We start from the raw sequence: 11,655 nt of genomic DNA on the forward strand, positions 1-11,655 counted from the left end.
ATTTCCAAAGTGCTTTAATTAATACATGTTTACATCAGGTACAGCAGGGACTTCTCTGGGCCGTGGTATTAGGCCAAGAAAGGCTTCAAACTTTTGTAATTTGGGCAGGGGGGGCACGAGTTTAGTCTCTTAGTGCTTTATTGCCCCTTATAAAAACACATCTTGATGTCATGAGCAGGAAGAAAATCTTCATCCAGCAAGAGCAACACATCCCCTCTCACTGGGGCAGCAGCCAGGGGGTCCCACAGGGCAAGAGGGGCCCCTGAGGCTTCACCAACTCACCTACCACAACCCCCTCATCCTTCTACTCCTGCTTGCTCCTTTAGAGTCACAAAAAGTTACCAGAAGCAGAGAGAAATTACTGCTGCTCCAGGGGAATGAGGGATGCTGCCAGTGGGGAAGGCATCCAGGCACTCCAGATTATTTTGGAGAGGGTGAGCCACACCCTCCAAAGGATTTTTAAATCATGACTTCTGTTTTCAAGCCACAAGTCACCCGTCCTGCTCATGGGACCTCAGGGCTCAGCCACCTCCCTCTGTCACCCTTCCTCCTGGGTGCTGCTGTGATCCTGAACATGCAATTAAATATATGAAGGATATTAATTAAATTAGAATATAATTAAATATAAGATAATTAAATATAAGGAGGACATGGACCTGCTGGAGCGAATCCAAAGGAGGCCACAGAGATGCTCCAAGTTCATCTGCTGTGGAGACAGGCTGGGAGAGCTGGGAGTGTTCACCTGGAGAGGAGGAGGCTCCAAGGAGACCTGAGAGCCCTTTCCAGTGGCTAAAGGGCTCCAAGAGAGCAGGAGAGGGACTGGGGACAAGCCTGGAGGGACAGACAGCACACAGGGAATGGCTTCCCACTGCCAGAGGGCAGGGATGGATGGGAGATTGGGAAGGAATTGCTCCCTGGGAGTGTGCTGAGGACCTGGCACGGGGTGCCCAGAGCAGCTGTGGCTGCCCCTGGATCCCTGGGAGTGTCCAAGCCAGGCTGAAACAACCTGGGATAGTGGAAGATGTCCCTGCCATGGCAGGGGTGGATGAGCTTTAACATCCCTTCCAACCCAAGCCATTCTGGGATTCTGCAGCTGCTCAGAGCTCGGTCTGGTGCTGGGGTCACCAGGACATCTCTCATGGGACGCTGATTTACCTGCTGGAGTAATTCCAGGTCTGTGCCTTGCTGTGGGAACCAAAGGTGTTCCATCTCTCCTGAATGTGTAGGGCTGCCCGTCCTGGAGGGGCCAGTGACCAGCAGCAGGTACCTCTAAAAACATACAAACATACACTCCACAAGCTTATTGATTTTCTTTTTTCCATTTTATTTTTTTTTTCCCCCTGTGCAACCACAAATTACAACCGGCACTGCTAAAAATCACTGGCCTATCCACAAATTTTAATTAAAACCTAAATAAATCATTTTGGGCTCTGCACTTGCACACAGACAATGCGGGAGATGGCACACTCACAGCGGCCTGTCAGCGGCCGCTGACTAATGAGCCGCTGTGAAAATACAACCCCAAGGGCCGGAATTGAAAGCAGATTCCTCGCCTAACGAAGGGCACATGCGACCCCGCCGTGGCCATCGTGGCAGAAGGCACCAAAACCAGCTCTGGGGGCTTGGGAGGGGAAAGAAAAATTTCGTTGAGGCTGCAGGCCGAGGTTTATTAAATAAAGCGCGGCGGGGAAACGCAATAGCGCAGCTGCAGCCTTTTCGCCCGGCGATGGAGTCATGTTTTCCCCTGTCCTTGCAGCAAACAATAACCATATGCTGGGTTTGTTACCAAATGTTTATTTTATTCCTTCATTAGTACACAACAAGGACTTGGAAAAAAGAGGTTTCGTTGCTCCAAGCGCTCGGGAAGAGCTTTTAAGCAGGCCCCAGCTGTGCCGTGAGGAACTCGCGGGGCTGCCCAGCGCTGCTTGCTCAAGGTTGTGCTTTGCCATGTGTCACCACGCGTCCCTGTTGTACCTCTGGACCCGGGGGTCCTACCCCTGGGCAGAGGAGCCAGGATGGATCCATGAATCACACGGTTCCTCCCGCCCCAGGGCACGGTGCTGTGGGGATGGAGGCCAAGTGAGACCTAAAAAAAACCTCTCCAACTCTTCTGTCTCTCAAACAAACTCTTCTCCTGTGTTCTAGAAGATGTCCTTGTCAGATGTGACAGGGAACGCCCAGGCCAGGAGAGAATTCCTGGTTGTGCACAGGAGCAGAGGCCTTGGCATGTGCTGGTGAAGCCAGCACAGATGGGAATCCCAAGATCCTCACAAAACTTCACAAGATCCTTTTTTGCAGCTCACAAAAAGCCTTGGAAATGAAAGCTGATTTTGTGATGGAGCCGTGGTCTAAGAGCAGTGGCCTTGGCCCAGCTCTGCTCAGGGCACTCGGACTCACCTGTGGCTGCTCCCCCAGGGAGGAGCCCAAGGGACGCCAGTGGTGCCTCCTTCAGGGATCCTCCCTCCCTTCATGGACCCCAGCCTCCCTGCCTGGACCACCCCCTTCAGGCACAGACCAGGAAGGTGTCCTCCCAAGGCCAGCATTCCTCTTCCAACCAGCAAACATCCACAAATGCTCTGAGTCTGGCAAAACCACATTTTCCCAGGGAACACCTCCACCAAACGGTTAAGGCAGGCCTAAGTTTCAAAGTTTGGGGTTTTCCCTGTGAAAGGACTCAGAGTTTCCAGCCAAGAGCTGCATCTTCCACACAGGCATGGAGCTTGGAGCCAGAGTTCCTAAAAAACACCCAACAGGACAACTCTCCCTGCAGCAAATGCTGCATTTCCATGTAGAATCTCCCTGTGGCAAAGCATTTCCAGCATAGGGCAAGGACTTGTGCTGCTCCCAAAGTACCCAAAATGGTGCTATTTCCACCAAGAATGATGCTGTCTCTACCAAGAATGATGATATTTCCACAGGAATTATGCTATTTCTACCAAGAACAATGCTATTTCCACTCAATAAGGATGCTGTTTCTCTGGGGCAATGATGGTAATTCACCCCAAAGCATCCCAAGCAAGGAAATTCCTAGAAATGGGAGCTGGGCCACCTCACTTGCCTTTGTTTTTTGGTTTTTTTATTCCTCCCTTAAAGCTGCCTTGTGAAAAAAAAGAAAAATGTGGTCTGTGTGTATTGCTCCTGCAATTCAAAACCTGATCTTGACTGAGGAAAAGCTACCCAAAAAAAAGAAGAAAAAAAAATTCAAACCTCTCCCAACTGCTCATGGGAGCAAGATGTGGAGCACATGAGGCTGTCCCAGGGAGAAAGTTTGCTAAAAATAACATATGCAGATTATGTACATAAAATGTCATGAAATATCAGCAGAGAAACCCGTGTGGAGGTTCAGGCTGTTGCTGTTACAGCTGAAATGGGCCAGATGAGGGACACACAGCACTGGGAGTGTCTGCAGCAGGACCAGAAGTGAGGCCAGCTCCTCTCTACAGCCAGAGCTCAGGGACCACCTCTGACAGAGCCAAAACTGAGTGGAATGGGGCTTATTTTTAAGGGATTTTTTAGAGAGGGTCAGGTACAGCCCCTGGGCTGCTCTGAAGCCCTGTACCTGCAAAGGTACCTGCTCTGTGATTCTCCTAAATCAGAGCCATTTTGCTTAAATATTGAATAATATTTAATATTAAGTGAAGAAGAGGCAGAGCCTGACCTGGGGTCAGGCTGGGGCAACAGCAGCACATCCTGATGGCTCTTACATGAGGACAAATTGCAGAACAGAATCCATGTTCCAAAATACATGGAAGTGTGTATCCTGAGGGAACACTCCCACCTTTCCCATATCTGGGGGATCCTGGAGATCCTGTGTTTCCACTAAAGGGAGTCATTATCTTACAAAAAGGGAAGAGAACAGAGGAGACAAATTAAATAAAATATGAATATTTCATGAAAATTGACAGCTAAGAAGAGCTCATCCATTTGGCAATCAGTGGGAATGGCCCAACACCATTTTTACCAGCACAGAGGGCTCCAGCAGGACAGCCATAGGAAGGAATGCCACTGCCCCCACCATGCTCTCCCAAAATACAGGGATGATGGATTCATTGCTGCTGAGCTGTGCATCCCCCTGACACCCCTGCAGCCCAGCCCTGCTGCCTGGGTACGTATTAAAATGAGTTATGTAGGTCACTGTGTGAAAACAAACAGTGCTGTGGATGCATGCAAATAGCACAGCAGAACTCCCAGAAAATTTATATCGCAGCCAGAGCACTAAGGAGGGAGCGTGGAAAATGTCAGCCACGTTTTAATGCCACCCCAAAGGGCTCTGGGGGGTCTGGCAGCAATCCTTAGTGCCTGGGGGAGCCCTGGGATCCTCCCATCCACCAGCAGGATGAGATTCTGGGATGGTTCCTCTGGCACAGGAATGGGAAGGGATCTGCTTCACCTGGGATGAGGGGTGAGCAGGGTGAAAAAATCACCTTTTTTCTGTGATTTGCTGTAGAAGCAGAGGTGTGGGACACAGTCACAGCCCAGGGGAACTTGCACAGCTGGAAATCACAGAATCATGGAATGGTTTGAGGCCATGGTTTGGGTTGGGAGGAGCCTTAAAGCTCATCCAGTCCCACCCCTGCCAAGCTGCTCCAAGCAATACAGAAATTCATAGAATCCTTGAATGGTTTTGGGTGGAAGAAACCTTAAAGCCTGTCTTTTTTCATGTCCTGCAGGGCAGGGACACCTCCTCCCACTATCCCAGGGTGCTCCAAGTCCCATCCAACCTGGCCTTGGGCACTTCCAGGGATCCAGGGGCAGCCACACCCTGCGCCAGGGCCTGCCCACCCTCCCAGGGAAGAATTCCCAGCATGATGTCCAATATTCCTGGAGAGGATGAGCATTTTCCCAGTGAGGATCTGGATGCGGGACAGGAACGCTGGTGAGGTTTCCCATTCCTTGTGGTTTGGAGAGGAGAGGAAAAGGCTGAAATTATCCCAGGATGCAGCACTGGGATGCTCCAGAGGCAGAGCCTGTTCCTCAGGGCAAGAGCTGCTGGCTGAAGGGGGATTTGCACCCAGGGCCTTTGGAAATGCTTGGATGGGGCAGGCAGAGGAATGACAGGAGTGCCAGATCCTGGAGCCTGATGCTATTTGGGAAGTGCAGCCACCAGGAGTTCCTGTGGGAAAGGACATTTCTCATCATTTCAGCTGTGGAAGCAAGGCTTGAAAATGCACGCTCTGGAGCCAGGAGACAAGGAAAATCAGATAAAATGTACTTCTGTACAGGATTTTGAGGTGAGACTCATGACTTTTTAATGGACTGGACTGATTTCACTCCCGTTGTGTCGCTGCTGGCTGGTGCAGATCCAGCTTCTTGCTGTCCAGCCAAGCCAAGGATCCTTCCCTGCTGCCACAGGGTGCTCTCCCAGCCAGATTCCCACATTTCAGCCACAGGGAAGGGTACAGGATTCATCTGGACAGGCAAAACCCTACATAGCTCAGCCAAGAATACATTTGAATTCCTGAGGTCAGCAGTTTGACATCATGCTGTTACACCCATCTCAGATCTTCCATTCCCTTCCTGAGTCCTCATCAGGAGACAGACCAGGCACTGATTGATTTGGGGGACCTCTCCTTGGGTCAGAAAGGACTTCACAGGCACTGCACTGGAAGAGGACTGAGGGACATGAGCAGCCTGGAGGATCATCCAGCTCCAAAACCAAGGCAGGAGTGACAGCAGGTGAGGATGTGAACTTGTGGGAGCATCAGTCCAAGTCACCCCTGTGTCCTCTCCTTCAAAAACACCTTCAAAAACACTTGGCTCAGGAAACCAGAGGTGTGGGTGCTGGGGGCACTTAGACTTTACCTTCTTGCCTGCACAAAATGATGGGTATCTCCCACCCACTGCACACACCCAGCTTTGCTGGCTGCTGTGGCAGCAGCGGCTTTGCAGGAGAGTCTCGTCTTTGTTCACCTAGGAGAAAGTAATTGGTCAAATTTAATTCAAAGAGGGATCAATTAGAACAGGTTGTGATAGACAGTTGGGTCAGCAGCAGCTCCTATAAATCGCGGGTAGAATTTCCTCCTTCACCATCTACCAGTTTGATGTAGGAAATGGCTCATTTGCAAGCTAAAGGTTTAATTAGGAGAAAAAAGAAGGTCAGCAGAGATCAGATGTGAATTGCAAAGTGCTAAAGAAGTTTACTGCAGCAATGTATTTATTGAGAGCCGTGCTATAGATCTGCTCCCTCTCTGTCCAGAATGCAAATAGCACCCCTTTGAATTCTTCCTATCCTCAGAAAATTCATCAATAATATCTGGGATGTTTTGAAGCTGTTTGCCACATGGGCTTTTTTAATGATAATCAGGACTCCCTTACCCATCTACTTAATTGTGGATCCTTCTTTCCAGGTCAGGTTTCTAGAATGTGACACCCTTTGGGCTGCTGTTTCCTCTCCCATCCATGGCAATGTGAGCCTGGCACTGGGTATTTATTGCTCCCCATCACCAAGGACATGGTGACAATGTAAAATGGGCCAGAAATATCAATATGATGAAAATTCATGGTGTTTCTTCCTCACCTCACTGTACTCTGTGTGGTTTTTATGGCTGTGTAAACTGCAGGGATAAAAGAGTTCTGCACAAGCTCTCTTGAAAGCAATGGCAGTGGCAGTAATGTGATTACACGAGGCTTTGGCTCAGCGGTGACAGTGCTGAGCTGGCCCAAGGCAGCAGAGCCTAAAGTTAAGCCATGCCATTGGTCTCAGCTCCTGGTCCAGGACAGAGGGGTCCAGGGAGGCTCTGCATTGGTTTGGGCTCTGCAGGCTGGGGGAGGAACAGGCTGTTCCTCTGTGGGATGAGCAGGACACTCCAGGCTCTGCTGCTGCTCCTGCAGAGGAGAGGAGGGGCACCATCAGCCTCAGCAGCTTTCAGCTGGGACAGAATAGATTTAGATTGGATATTGGAAAGGAATTGTTCCCTGGGAGGGTGGGCAGGCCCTGGCACAGGGTGCCCAGAGAAGCTGTGGCTGCCCCTGGATCCCTGGCAGTGCCCAAGGCCAGGCTGGACAGGGACAGTGGATATTCCTGGGACAGTGGATATTCCTGGGACAGTGGAAGATGTCCCTGCCCATGGGAGGGGTGGGGCTGGGTGGACTTTATGGTCCCTTTCAACCCAAATTATTCTAGGATTCTATGATTTTGTGGTCTCCAGGAGATCCATGAGTGCTCCCTCCTGCTGTCCCTGCTCCCTGTGTTTCTGGGGGTTCCCACTGGAGAGGATTGGCATTGGAGCTCTGGGTGCAGCAGTGCTGTGCCTGCCCTTGGCTGGGGCCTCATCAACAGGCACAGATGCAGCCTCCAGCCTGATCTGCTCTGCAGCTGAGGCTGGGAAGGACTCAAAGTCCAGGATCACCAGGGGTCCAGGCATCCCAAACTGTCATTGGGAACACTGTGATTTGGGGCCCCATTAGATGTCACACATGATTAATGGCTCTGCACAGGCTACAGCAGGACAAACCCTGCAGAGGTCCAGGGACAGCCACCAAGGTGGAGAGAAATCAAAATGGCAGCTGGGCCTGGCTGGAAAGACAAGAGCAATTTTTCCAGTCACTTCCATTTGTTCCAGTATCACTCAGTCCCCCACCCAGTTTGATGTGAGGCTGCAATTCCTCTCTGTGAGAAAGGACAGCTACAGCAGCTCCAACTGCACACTGATGTAATTAAACAGGCAACGTTAATTCCCAGCACCTGAGACTCCAGTGCTGCGTGCAGGGATGAGAACACTGATTTCAATCATTTCGGCAGGGCCAGCAGCAGGAACGACAGGCGCAGGACAGAGCAGGCTCCTCGCTCTCCTGCAGGATCAGAAACTCACCACAATTATCAGTCAACACTTCCAGCTGTCTGCTAAAGGCTAAAGCAAACACATCCCAGCTCTGAGGTGGGAGGCAGCAGAGCTGTGATTATTTCAAAGTTTAACTGCTGCCTCTGTCTCCAGACACAGGAGCGAGGACAATCCCGACGTATCCCGCTTCCACCGACAGCGTGTGATGCTCCTCCTGCTGCAGCTCAAGTGGCTTCTAGGGTGCTTCAGACTCAGGTGTGAGGTGTAGAAAGCATTAAGTTAACCATTTCCTACCTTCCGCAGGCAAAAGCTGCGTTACCTTGGACCAGCCACGTTCCCATTCAAGTATCAGCTCCTACGAGCCTCGTGAGAGGAGCAGGAGATTCCCTGAGCTCAGCTGAGTGCGTGGGGGAAATGCAGGTATTCCAACACCCAGATCGTGTTTGACATCAGATAGAGGAGGTGACAGACCTCCTGTGTCCCTGCATCACTGACTCACATCTCTGTCTGTCCCGGTTTAAAAGTAAGGCCTCCAAAATGAGATCCAGCCAAGGGAGCCGTGTGGGGCTTTATCCCGTGGCCTCCTCTGCAACAGGAACAGCACAGCTCCCAGTGTGGGCCATGGATATGGCTGGATTTATGGAGTATTCATTATTTTAATAGCACTCATTGACTTAGGGTCAAAAATCTTTTTCCAGTATTTTTTTTTATTTGAGGAAAGAGCCCGTATGTCACAATCTCATGCCTCATCTAATTGGGTAAGTGTTTCCTTTGTCCTTGAAACCGAAAAGTAGACGGCGTATCCAGGAGCTACAGAATGAAAAAGCATCTGCCTTTGGTATTTGGCAGGCCTCAATTAAAAACCTGCTGCCTGGGCTATCACTTTTTCTTTAATTCTGACCAAAGTTCTTCTGCTCGGATTCAAGCAGACGGTTCTGAAGGTTGAGCTAAAGGAACGCAAAAAAACCCCAAATATTTTGGAATAATAAATTATGTTTTACATACAACAGGAAAGAGTCCCAGATCCAGAAGCCCAGAGCCATGCTGGAAGCACAGGAAGGACTCAGATCCCCTCCAAGTGTTTCCATAAGCTCCTGCTGGAGCAGAGCTCAGGTCCACGCTCGAGCCCACAAATCCAGAGCTCAACATGCACAAAACACTTCCATCTTTAAAAAATAATTGAAAAGGTGCACTCTGAAGTTCACTGGATCGATCCCACTGAATTTATTTAGAAGACACTTCATTGTGTCAAAGATTTAATGGCGAGGTTACGATGCCCAGCCTTCAGAATGTCAATGCGCTGCAGCGCTGGGAGCGTTGCAGGGAATGCTAAAACCCTCGGCAGCACACACCCCAGCACAACGGCCAGGTTTGTGAAATATGAAAATTATTACACAGAGCTTAGATAAGATGCAGGCTGCTAGGGGAAAAGCAGCCCAGGGGCTGGAATTCTGTGTGTGTCTTATGAGTAGTGGGATGAAATTTTGCAGCCTCCCTGCGGACTCCTTGGCCGGCCCCTCGCATCCCTTGGAGCCCTCGCTCCCAGGCTGCCCCTTTGGAAATGTGTGTGTCTGGACATGAGCGGTATTTCCCGGCACACTTGATTAAATACCTCCCCTGGTTATTTATTGCACATTAAACAACATCTCTCCTGCACGTACCTTGCTTGGACAAAAGCTCTTTGCTCTCAAGTGCAGAGCTCAGCATGTCGTAGGCCAGAGCTCTGCAAACCCCCAGCAGCACCCATCAGCATTCCCTGCTTATTAAACACCATTTCTGGGACCTGAGAGCTACCCTGCTTTCCTACAGTTTACATTTCTCCGTGCCTGGGGTACAGTTTTAATGCAGAACACAGCCAAAGGGTTTTTTTCTCTCTGTCCTTGGGGAATGTCCCTGTTGGGTGCTGCAGGAACAATCCCGACCCACCGAAGGACTCCCGGGCTGTAAAGTTCCAAGCGAAGTGGGAGGGCGGGGGAAGGAATGACAAGTCCTTTTTACTGAAATTCTCTCCCCAAATGGATTTGGCAGAGCCGGGGCTCTGCTGATCTTAAAGCAAGGTTTATCATTCGTGCAGGCTGCTGCCTGAAGGGGGAAAAGATCTTTGAAGTTGCTGAATGATGGAAGGGTCTCCCCCCTCCTCTCCCTCGCACACATTTTTTAAGGGTGGTGACTGGGAGATGCTCAACTGCCCTGAGTCAGGAAATTACATGACAAATTAAACAATTATGTGTTTTAGTGCTGAGCTTCTATTTAAACATTTAGCATCAAACAAGCTTTTTAGCATGAATTCCACAGGCATTTATACTTTCCCCACCACCTGTAATTCCACGCTGGGTTATTTTCTCTGCATCTCAAGAGCTCCCCGGGTCCAGTATCTACACCTTGGAGATATTTCTTTATCATTTAACTTTATTACAGAAGGCACTACTGCCTGGACACTGTTGGAGTGACAAGGACTATTTCCTTAATTACTGTACATTGATAATAGCATTTACTCTGGCAGCTCCAGTGCTATTCAATCAAGCAAGATTCAATACAAAAAAGCTGATTTGCCAAAAAAGAGATTAGCATAAGTGCCTACAGTCACATTCTATTTTTGAAGGTAAAGCTACTGTGTCTGTGAGCTTTCTTGTGGGAACTTTATAAAGAGAGATTAATCTAGTTTATCTCCTTCAAAACATATTTGGGGAAATCGCAGAGAGTCACTGTTTAGGCTCTTTTGGCAATAATTTTCTATAAACATGTAAAATAAAGACCTGCACAGAAAGTGCTAATCAGCAGCAGGAAGGTGTAATTTTTTCATTTACGTGGACGTAGACATTTGTGGTGAAAAACTCTGTGTTCCCCAGTTTGCTGTTGCTGTTCTTTGTCATTTAATCAAGTGGTGACTGTAGCTGTTGCACTTTAAAATTAAACGCTATTATTTATGGTAGAACTTGTGCTGGTTAAAAGTGCAAAGCTCAGCACTGTGTACGTTTGTAAGCAGAAGGTTAAGCAGGACATTTTAAATGGTAAAGCAAAGGGCTTAATCAAGGCTGAAGAGCAAAATGCAGTGGGATAACAGATACAGTAAATAGGCATTAATCACCATACAGGCTTAATCCAGGTATTAGGCAGTCTTGGGGCTAATTCGAAGACTCACTTACATAAGAACTCGTTCTACCAAGCCCTAAGTAAGGGAATAACTTTATTCTTAGGAGAAAACTTAGCAGTGCAAAAGGCCCTTGCCCTATCAGGCCGGAGTTATATATTTGTAAAATGATCATCACACAATTATTTTGCCTGAAGGGGCTTTTCTGAGTTAGGAGGCACGTGGAGGGGGGTGGTTCAAGGAAGGAAAAACTTGAATCACCAGAGCATAGGGAGCCACTTTTCCATGTGGTTTCCCCCCCCCCCCTCGACACTGTCTATTACTGTGACATCAAAATCCAAGCTAAGCACTTCTTGCCAAAGATGGACCAGATAAAATCACGAAGCCAGTATCATCTCATGGGAGACAGCTCACTGTCTTAGTGCCAAATTTAGTGACTACAAATCCAGGCTTAGAACATAGTCCTTCCCTAGCCATAATCCAGCACTTGCACCCTGGATTTGTGTTTAACTACTGATGACCTAAACTTTGGGGCTTAAGAAGATAATTGCACATCCATAGGTGTGGAGCTCGCTGAACAGAAGTTCTTTTATTGGGTGCTCAGAAAGATTAAAGTTCTTCCACAGAGTTTGACTTTACATCAGAAATTCCAGATCTTTGTACAGACAGACACCTCTCATGCACTGACACAGCAGCACACAAGCCCCAGGGTGGATTTTGGCTTCCTGGTCAAGCTTGCTTTACAATCCTGGAACCATGGAATGGTTTGGGTTGGAAGGAACC

Source organism: Agelaius tricolor, unplaced genomic scaffold (assembly GCF_023055355.1).
Source record: "Agelaius tricolor isolate 1412-34295 unplaced genomic scaffold, bAgeTri1.0.p SCAF_11, whole genome shotgun sequence".
In the NCBI taxonomy this organism is placed as follows: domain Eukaryota; kingdom Metazoa; phylum Chordata; class Aves; order Passeriformes; family Icteridae; genus Agelaius; species Agelaius tricolor.